Genomic DNA, 10,346 nt, shown 5'->3' on the forward strand with positions numbered 1-10,346 from the left:
ATGTTTGTTTGCATTTATGTCGACGTGCAACCACCTTATAATGTTCTACCAAGATAAAAAGATATTAGCCGCATTCTATTCTAAGCGAGTGCGAAAAGAACGCCAAACTCGGTTAAAATTTCCCTGCATGTATTTAACAACACTGGTAACATTTCAGCTGTCAAAATCATCTGTTGTTTATTATTGACGTTTTCTTTGTTATTTATATTACTGTAATGCCCGATAATGAGGATGATTTTATATGCGAAGACGACGAATTTTAGTAAATAATGAGTGATTCTCAACGTTTGGTAATAGCAGAATGTGAAAGCACATCACAGGGGCCACCCATAGTGGCAATGGACATAGATGAGGTAGAGGTTGTTTGGGAAGATGCTGATGACAAGGAATTCGAAAAGCTGCTGTGGTCTATTGACGATGATACATTATTCCAGCCGCTTGGCTTAACCAATGATGGTACATATGCTGGAAAGACGGTTTTTGTAACATGGAATGATGAATATTTGCTTAAATTTGTATTCAAAGAGCGTGACGTACAAAGAAAAACAATTTGACCAAATTGCGAACGATATATTCATACTAGAAATGAATGCTTTGTTACTTATGCGAAGCGGTCAGGTTTATTATTTTAGTTCGGTAAAATTAATACATGCAGTTGACTGGCTAAATGATGCTGGAGGTGGCGTACGTTGTATGGCTCCTGCACCCAATGTAGGATTTAGCTGTATACGTTACGTAGCAAGTGAAAAGGCACGGTAATAATGCAGTTTACGGTACCCACCGAAATTTGGGCTAATATTTTCGAGTAAGGTATCAAAAGACGCGTATTCGCGTCCAGATTAAGAATCCGAAAGCGGAAGTTAACTTTTTTTACCCGTTCAAAAGATATTAACGAAAAACCGAAAAAATACCCACGGGTCCCTCCGAAACCGGGGGTGAAATCCATAGTATTTTTGCGCAGAACATCTTTCTGCATTGGCGGCCTTCGGCCGCGCTTATAAAAAATAACCCTGAGCTACGCCATGCCAAGTCCGGGTGTGTGGTATAACCGTGGCTACCGCCATACAGGAGCACAGTATAGTCATTACGTATATGCACCACGTAGGCGTTGCTTGTATTTTACAGATGAAGAGCAGGTGGCGCAATTGCATTTCAGCTACGATAACCAAATGGATACTTGTTTAGTTCAAGAAACGTACAAAGCCATACCTGGGATTGTGGCATGTACTTGGGTTGAAACACAGCAACATTTAATATGTATGAGTTGCAACAATATATTTTATAAAATTAAATTTGAAAATCCTCCCAGTTTTCACCAGCCCTTAACGCATTCGTCAAGTGTATTTTAAAGTTATCTTGCTGTTAAACTAATGGGTTATGAATCAAAAATTATAAGCAGAAAATAAAACTAAATAACATTATATAAACTGTAATAAATGCAGTTCCATATAATTATTTAAATAAGAGATTAAAATTAGTTAGCAACTACGTAAGTATATGTGGATTAGAGGTTTACGGAGTAGCTCCTTGCGGAGGGATTGTCCCTCATTCACTTACTCCAGAGAGGCTTCGAACATAACCCCGGTCTTTGGAAGTGCAGCGTCTGCTGAAAAGAAATAGATACATAAAATGGTCAAAATGGACTTTTGTCTGTATATTTCGGCGCAGTTTGTGGCTCCTTGGCGGTCACGCACAAAGGCGACTTACCGTTGCTATAATGGTTCTTTTAATACTCATGCCTCTAGTTGCACAGGTAGCCTCCAGTTTTTTCGGCTGTTTTAAGGAGCTACAATTCCCGATGTGCGAACAGTAGCAATCCCGACCACCAGTCGCTAACCCCAGCGGGTTAGGGGGTCAGAATATTCCCGCGGTAGGTATGCCTGTCGTAAGAGGCGACTAAAATATCAGATTCAAGGGGATGTGTAGCGCAACCCTTCAGGTTGCCAGCGCAATATATAGCTTCTCCAAACCCAATTGTCAACCTCACCTCTCCGCGGCGAATCCTGTTTCACTAACAGACGAGGCTCTGGCGACCCCAAGCTCCTCATGGAATTTGAGGGTGGGAACGGAGGGGATGGCCTGAAGGTTTAATGTGGCCACATAAATCGTTCCCGAGATGGTCGGGCTAGCACCTTAATGGTGCTGTGGTACCAGAGCGTACCGGATCTGTATCCGGCAAAGGACCATTACATCGATAACACTCCCCAAAGCCTTCTGGGAGCAAACTTATCGCTACAACAACAACCACACCTCCTGACCCTCACACCATATGACAGCACGGAAGCTATAGGACTGCGACTTCGAACTCATAATTAAGATTAATAAACATCAAACATTTTAATAATGAACTTACACCTGCGAACAGAAAAATAGCAGTCTCAATTTTTAATAAATTTCGTCAATTAAATACTTTTTTTTATTTCCGATACTACACGAAAAAACTTCCCTGATTTTTTTTAACTGAAGCTATGAAAAACAATATCGAAAGCGTTTTCGAAAAACGCAAAAATGTACCGAAATTTTGAACTTCTTATTTATGGTTCTGTGCATTTTTGGAGTATACAGTTTTGTAGCAAAATCAATTTTAGTATAACAAAGCACATGCATGCTATAGGTCTCTAAAAATTCTCGTTGATTTTTGAGGTTTTCTGAAGGGTGTTTGAGATTTTCTTCTATACAAATTGTGGAACAGTTTTTTTATGAAAGAAAGTCTGAAAGACTTTGGTACAAAAAATAATCAAAAATCAATGCAAAATAAAAATAAAACGTGTACTTTGTTATACTAAAATTGACAAAACTGTATACTCAAAAAAGTTCTAAGAACCCCAAATAAAAAGTTCAAATTTAGGTAAAATTTTCTCAAATTTTTGAAAACGTTTTTGAGATGGGTTTGCAAAGATCATAGAAGCTTTTCTTCAAATATCGGAAATAAAAAAAGAAGTATTTAATTGACGAAATTTGTTGAAAATTGACGCTGCTATTTTTCTCTTCACAGGTTTATGTTTATCGCAAGTATTAAAAATTTGATTCAACTTTTTTGAAAGTAAAACTAAGCTTTAAAACATATCATTAGATTTCGTAATTTTTTTCCAAATAAAGAATATTATATATGAGGCGCCTAGATGCAAAACCAGATTTTTTAAAATAATATTTAAATTGCGACAATATTGCATCGCCTAGCAACATTCTAAAAACCCGTATTGAAAATTCATAACAATTTTCATTCATAACAAATTAAAATTTTTTTGTGCTTTTCTAAGTTTTACATATCATGAATTCATCTGGTTTTGCATCTTGGAGCCTCATATATACATGAAATTGCAACTTAAATTAATACATTTAATATAAAAAAGAAGTAAATACTTTAATAATAACATAAAAATATATTAATTGCTTTGAGCTATATTGCTGCAGCAGCTAACTTTATATTTGGACAATTCAGAAGTGTGTTATATTCATGTAAAATTTGAGTTGTTTCCATGGTTTCGAATAAAAAATTTGATTATTTGAATCAATTTAAGCCTACAACTTAAAGCTAAGTAGAAATTTTTATTAGATCTACTCTTTTTTCAGATCAAGAATATTAAAAGGTGTCGTGGAATCCGATTTCTGTCGTAATTGAATTTAAAATTAATAAGTAAAGTAAAATATGAACTAATCATTCAAGCAATAATTCTGCAACCCTTAGCAGGAGTATTGATTCGTTTCAAATCTAATTCCGACAGCAATCGTATCACGACATCCCTTATTATATATGCACATGAAATTGCAACTTAAATTAATACAGTTGATATAAAGAAAAGTAAGTACTTTAATAATAAATAAACTATCTTATTTGGTTTTTGTTTTCCAATTGAAATATTTTCCTGTGCAAGCCCATTTTCGATTTGATTATGTATACTATCCGTTAGGCAGACAATTAGATGCGTTCAATTCATTCATATACTGTGAGTATTTGAGCCGTAGACGCAATGGTAGATATTTTGATTCTTTTTGAAGTGTAACATTTGTAAACAGTTGGGTTTTTCTGCTGTCACCATCACCACTAGAGAGCTATTGAAGAGACGCTCCGAGTCACGCTGTGGCCACCTTGTCACAGTTACTGACGGAGATAATGCGAAACCATCTTTACCATCTAATAAGTAAATTGCACTGTAGAGGAAGAAACATTTTATAAAATTTAATAAAATCAAAAAATGATAGTTGTGTTAAAATGGGGTAAATTATTGTATTTTAAAGTATAGCGAAGTTTGAATAGGTCCCATTCTTCATTCTTAGAAACATGTACGAAGGTACCTCGTAAGATATTAAAAATCCTCAACGCTTTTTTTGCAATAACTTAAAAAAAAAACTCATATTAAAATTTCTGTTTAACGTCTACATATCAATAGCTACCTTTACCACCAGAAGGAGTCACTATTGTTTCTACGCCTATGCTATTGTTTCCTACATCGATGAGCTTTGTAATAAAATAAACAGCTATCTCTCCAATCTCTCCCTCACTAGGGTAGGCACCTTGTCGTTGGTGTGAGGACTTAGCCGATGTCCATAGCGCCCGACTATGTGGCGGAGCTATTTAGTACTGGCATCTACGCCGTTTCGCCTCATAGGAGGGCGGCGGGATGTCGGTGACCAAGAACTGCCAACCCCCTAATCCAGGGTGTTATGCGGACCGTGCCTTTTGGACGATTTGCAGCCAGGGGATAAATTCGGCTGTATTCGAACGGATCCTTCCCGAAACCGGACCACCTCGGGAAGTATTAATGGCCTTACCACCGTAAGGGGCGCTGCTGCGGCTGACGGTTCTTTCCCCGTATATAATACTGGACCGCTGAGTCCGCCTTGTCGGGATGGTGGTCGTACGACCAAGATGAACGACTCATTACCAAATTGTAATAAGGAGGATGATAAGAGGACTGAGTTGCAAGCCAAGGACGACGAATACGCATTAAGCGATGCGTCGGACTCGGCGAGCGAGAGTAGTGCTGATTCAAAGAATTCCGGAAAAGCACACAAATGAGTAGAAGAGTGAAGAAGAGTACGGAGCAGGGGAAGTAAAAGAGCTCTCTCGCAGTACCGTGCATCACTAAGAATTGTCCAACGCTTGTGGGCAGTGGTCGCCCCAGCAGAAGGGGAGATCGAGCGCTTGGAATGGGCCCATGAGGCGGTAGAAGTAGGTCGAAAGCAGTTCAAAAGGTTTGCTGCTAGAAACCCTCGGTTCTGCAACCGGTACGAGGAAGAATCGTCGAATGGCAGAATGAAGAGGCAACATTCGGCGGAAGGCGATAAGCCTGCTTTAAGAGGCAGAAAGGACCCAGTCCCAGAGCCGAGAGGCAGGGCAGTCGCATAGACAAGACAAGTAGGCCCAAAGCTGTAAGACAGATGGGCCCCAATAGCCTCGAAGGCTGCGAGTCAGAGGGAAGTTCCAACTACGGAAGTAGGAGATAAGCCAAAGGGAGATAACGCTAAGACTCCGACTTTCTCGGAGGTGCTAAAGGGAGTTAAAGCTAAGACTCCGGCTTTCTCGGAGGTGCCAAAGGGAATTAACACTAAGACGCCGGCTTTTCCCGAGAAGATGAGTGATGTGGGAAAGCAGTCACTGACTGTGGCGCTGGTTGATCGTAGCAGTCCTTTCGAACAGACGACTAGTGAAAGGTGGAGATCTGTAGAAAGAGAGCTTATTAGCTTAATGCTTAAGATGATACAGGAATAACCAAGTAAGCGCCTTCCAACCTTTGATTGGGGGGATGGTATAATGGTGTGAAGATGATAGCGTGCTGTGAGTCGCACATAGGAACACCCGGCACAACAGTTACAAGAGGCTGAAGGGGGCTTCGAACACTCTAAACCAAAAGGGCAAGGGGAGGACGTCGACGTCACGATGAAGGTGCTGGAGGCGGACAAGCAGCCATTGGTGCTGCGAGTCCTACAGATGAACCTCCAACACAGTAAAGTGGCGTCGAGCGAACTACTAACCCTTGAGGAGGGTTCGTTTGACGTGGCGCTGATCCAGGAGCCGTGGCACTCATCGGGAGGAAAGGTTTCTGGACTTAGAGCGCGCGGATTTGGCGTTTACTATGCGCAAACGGAAAGACGGGTGCGAGCTGTAGTAATGGTAAGGAAACAGCCGCATTCATATATGCTCCCTAATTACACTACTGAGGACCTCGTAGTGGTGGTGAAATCGCCGGCCTCAGATGGTATATGTCCGGCCATGCTACAAGTTTCACGTAGGGCGGTCGTGGGATGGCTCAAAATAATATTCGATGGGTGCATAAACAGAATCATGTACCGCACTCTTGGAGAACTGCTCGTGTAGCTTTCCTACCAAAGGCGGGGAAGATCGGTCACGTGTGGGATACATTATAGACCCAATAGCTTAACATCATTTCTGCTCAAAACCTTTGAGAGGCTGATAGATGTGTACATAAAGTCCAACGTGGATGAAAAGCTGCTCTCCACAACACAACAGGCGTACACTAAAGGCAAGTCAGTGGACACCACATTGCATAGGGTGGTAATAAGCATAAAAAAAAGCCCTGGAATATAAGGAATATGCTCTAGAAGTCTTCTTGAGCATTGCCGGGGCTTTCAACAGTGTTTCTAAATGGGCGATTATAGCTGGTCTTAATTACGTGGAAGTACATCCAGCCTTACCCAGATGGATCGACTGCATGTTAAACTGCAGTAAGATTACATCGCAATGGGGATTGTACGCGGCCACGAAATTAGAGACCAGGGGCACTCCGCAGGGAGGGGTGCTATCACCTCTGCTGTGGACGTTGGTCATTAACCAACTGCTCAGAGGATTCTACGAGGGACCAGCAAAACTTACGGTTTACGCAGATGACGTTGCATATGGTCTTGTTTACAAAGAGGTACAAAGTCCCTAAGTTAGGAGGGGCGACCCTACAGGAGAAACCGTGCACAAAATATCTAGTAATCATCCTAGACAGTAAGCTATCATGGAAGCTCAACGTGGAGGAGAGGGTGAGGAAGGTTTCAACGGCACTTTATGCATGTAAAAGAATGCAAAAGAACCGGCATATACGATCAGAAGGCACTCGAAGACGATGCCTCAAAACTAACAACCAAGACCAATAATTATCATTTCACTGACACAAATTTTATAGTTTTCTTCTTCGGGAGTTGGACACAATCTTTTCATTATATTACTTAACAATTTAAAGGCTTCATTCTGTATTGCGAACGATAGCTCAGACGAACGATTCGCCTCCAAACGATTTCGTCTAGCAATGGTATTCTCTATTCTCTGGTATTCTAACAGGAAGGCAAAAGTAATTGTCAAGTGATAAGTTGCCATTGTTTAGCATAGTACAAATACACTAGCGATTCGTCTCTGATCCGCAACGAAAGTTCGTTTCGTAATAGAGAATGAGGCCCTAAGATTAGACATTTTTTCAATTTTTGCCACGTAAAATCAATGTACATGTTCTAGCATTAACGCAACCTTTAACTAATTATAAAATATGCAAATAAAATCAATGTCAAACCCACAATCAAAGCTTGGAAAATGTTGAAACGTTCACCACCAACTTGACGTTCTTCAAAGTAATCACAGTGACCCAAAACACTTGAATTAATATCATTAGCTGTAGTCATATCAGCACCACCACAAGCTTTCATTGTACGTTCCAAATCTTTTTCTGGTACACGAACAGCACAGAACATATCACAACCTGAAAAATACTGTGTACCAACATCACCAATTGGTAGTTTAGATAACACTAGAACGGCGCCTTACTTAGCTAGTTTATTGTACAGAATACGCTATTCAGCATTCTTGAACATTATCAATACGTACTTCAGATTTTTCACGCTCAGCCTTGAATTCCTATTCTATATTTAATAATGCGATTTAAATTTTTTTATGACGTTGGATCCATCTAAGAAAAGTACAGCGTCCACAACCATTTTAGAAAAGAAACCTTTTTGTTGATGAATAAGTTTGGAGGACATTGCTGTGGTAGCGCATTTTTCCAATGAAGCACATTGTTGTTGTTCCTTCGATTGGCGCTTCGACATGTACAGCCATGTCATATTTTGGTCATGCATAATTGTAATGCTTTACGTATAGCTTTAATGATGATACGTGCATGCACGCCTTCCTCAACATATGGCTTAACTTGTTTTAAGATTTCACCTGCTTCAAGTACTACTGAAGTGGTGCCATCGCCGACCTGATAAGAGAAACATTTTTATTCCACACATTCTAATATAACAAAAAACTTACCTCAGCATCTTGAGATTTGGCGATGTCGACTAGAGTTTTACGGCTGGATATCCAATAGTTTCATAATGTTTGCACCATCATTTGAAATTGTGGCCTTACCACTGCAATCAACAATATGCTTGTCCATACTGCGTGGACCCAATGTAGTGCGTACAGCGTTGATGTTGGACATGAGTGGCTCATATTCACCCTCAACCGTGCGTGCCATTGGTGAGATGGTAAGTGTAAAGGACAAAGCTGTTGTTTTTAATAAATCAGCTGTTGCAAGTATGCAATACAAATAATTGCCAAACAAAACATTAATTTCGAATATCAATACCTAACGTAACGTGGCGAGGAGTTACCCTGATCTTCTACCACATATTTTGTGGTCACCAGTGGTGGTAATAAACCCTGTTGATTAGTAATAAAAGCATAACCAGCGCTATTTTGATTTTCAAAGATTTCGCTTATCGGATTTGGCATCTGATCGGGATCCAAATGGCGTTGGGCTTCATCATACTGTTGCGGCTGTTGATATATACCAGACCAGGTGCAGGTGGTTGCTAAAGAAAATAATAGAAAAATAATCATCAGCAATATTTGAAATATATTAGTTGTATGAGCATACCTTATAACCAGGACTTCTGGGTATTGGGGTTGACCCGGCATGGGTGGCTGTCTGGGCATTGGCGCCTGTCCAGGTTGTGTTGGTAGCATGATTTGACCCATGTAACCACCTAGTTGTTGTAGAGGATAACCTGGCAGCTGAGGTTGTGGAGGATAACCAGGTGGACCAGGTTGTGGAGGATAGATCGGCTGTTGTGGCATTATGCAGCATAAAATATATATGCAATTAACTAAAGATTTATTTTCTTTTGTTTTGTTTTGCGCTTTTTGAGTGAAGTTGGGTGCGATAGTTCTATATGTCAAAAAAATTTCCTTGGTGTATTTTAGACTTCATTCACAATAGAGCAATTTTTTCTATTTTCAACACTACCTCTCAACTCGGTTATTAATTAGCCGACTTCGCGAGGACTGGATAAAATAAGCGAGTTAGTGTTATTGCTTTGAATGTAATTCGATGAATAAGCGAGTGTTCTTTTCGTGCTCGCTTAGAATTGAACGCGCCTATTGTTGCGGAGCTGGCAACACTTTTCATCACCTTCATTTGTTTTCGTTTGTTTAATTACAACAACGAAAAAAGCGACAATAGTACCGACGTGTTTTCCGCGAATAACTTTTAAACGAGATAAAAAAATATAGTTTCTGCTTTCGGATTCTGAAACTTGACGCAAATACGAGTCTTTTGATACCGCTATCGACATGTGCGACCCGAATTTTAAGTGCAGGACTTAAGTCGATATTTTACTAAATTTGGAAATTAAAAAGCTTATATTTCATAAACTAAGAGTTTCCTAGAGCTTCGGATGATAATTTTGTGATTTTTAGGATCCCCTCTGCCCCTCAAAATCAACAAAAGTTTGAAAATCGTGGACCTTATATAAAATCCAACCCTAAAAAAGCACGGCTAATATTAAATTGTACCTATTATAAAGGCGATGCCACAATGTCGCTTTTCATATAGATGCGTTTAACACAAGCTTATGCATTCCAATAACATCGCCACAATCAACCAAGATATTGCGTTTGTATATATGAAGGAACTTCAGACGTGGCAATTGAAGTTTATTACGTCTTGCCCATTCACATACAAAATTTGGCGAAGCACTGGTATAAACATTATCCCCTTACAACAAAGATACTTGCTAACATATTTTGTGTCGTATTCATTTTTATATTACAGTTTTTACCTGCGAAAAAAGTTAGAAAATTTACCAACCAGTGGGAAAAATAATTTTACTTGCAAAGTGTGTCAACACCCTTAACCAAAACAAATGTCACATTCTTCTTATGCTTTGCTTGTAACAAAATTTGGGAGATGGCTACTTTTCAATAACAGATGGCGCCAGTGTCGCTCATTGTACCGTTCTCAATAAAAATGCATGCTATCATCTACTTATAATACACATGCATGTGTTAAATACATCTATATGAAAAAGTGCTTATGTGTCGGGGCTTTAACTGTAAGATTATCAAAACTTCGAACGCT

The 10,346-nt window shown here is 39.7% G+C and overlaps 1 long non-coding RNA gene across 2 annotated transcripts; it reads right to left on the reverse strand.

Moving 5' to 3' along the window:
• Window positions 1-3,250: 3,250 nt before the first annotated feature.
• Window positions 3,251-9,043, reverse strand: LOC137240942 (uncharacterized). 2 transcript variants are annotated; one of them, XR_010949875.1, is made up of 5 exons: window positions 8,865-9,043; window positions 8,574-8,799; window positions 8,255-8,512; window positions 7,826-8,201; window positions 3,251-4,152 (listed from the first exon to the last, which is right to left on the reverse strand). It is a non-coding gene; the product is annotated as an uncharacterized lncRNA (long non-coding RNA). The 2 variants fall into 2 exon arrangements; XR_010949874.1 differs by having other exon boundaries at window positions 8,255-8,799.
• Window positions 9,044-10,346: the final 1,303 nt, after the last annotated feature.

This window comes from Eurosta solidaginis, chromosome 1 (assembly GCF_040869045.1).
Source record: "Eurosta solidaginis isolate ZX-2024a chromosome 1, ASM4086904v1, whole genome shotgun sequence".
NCBI classification, from domain to species: Eukaryota; Metazoa; Arthropoda; class Insecta; order Diptera; family Tephritidae; genus Eurosta; species Eurosta solidaginis.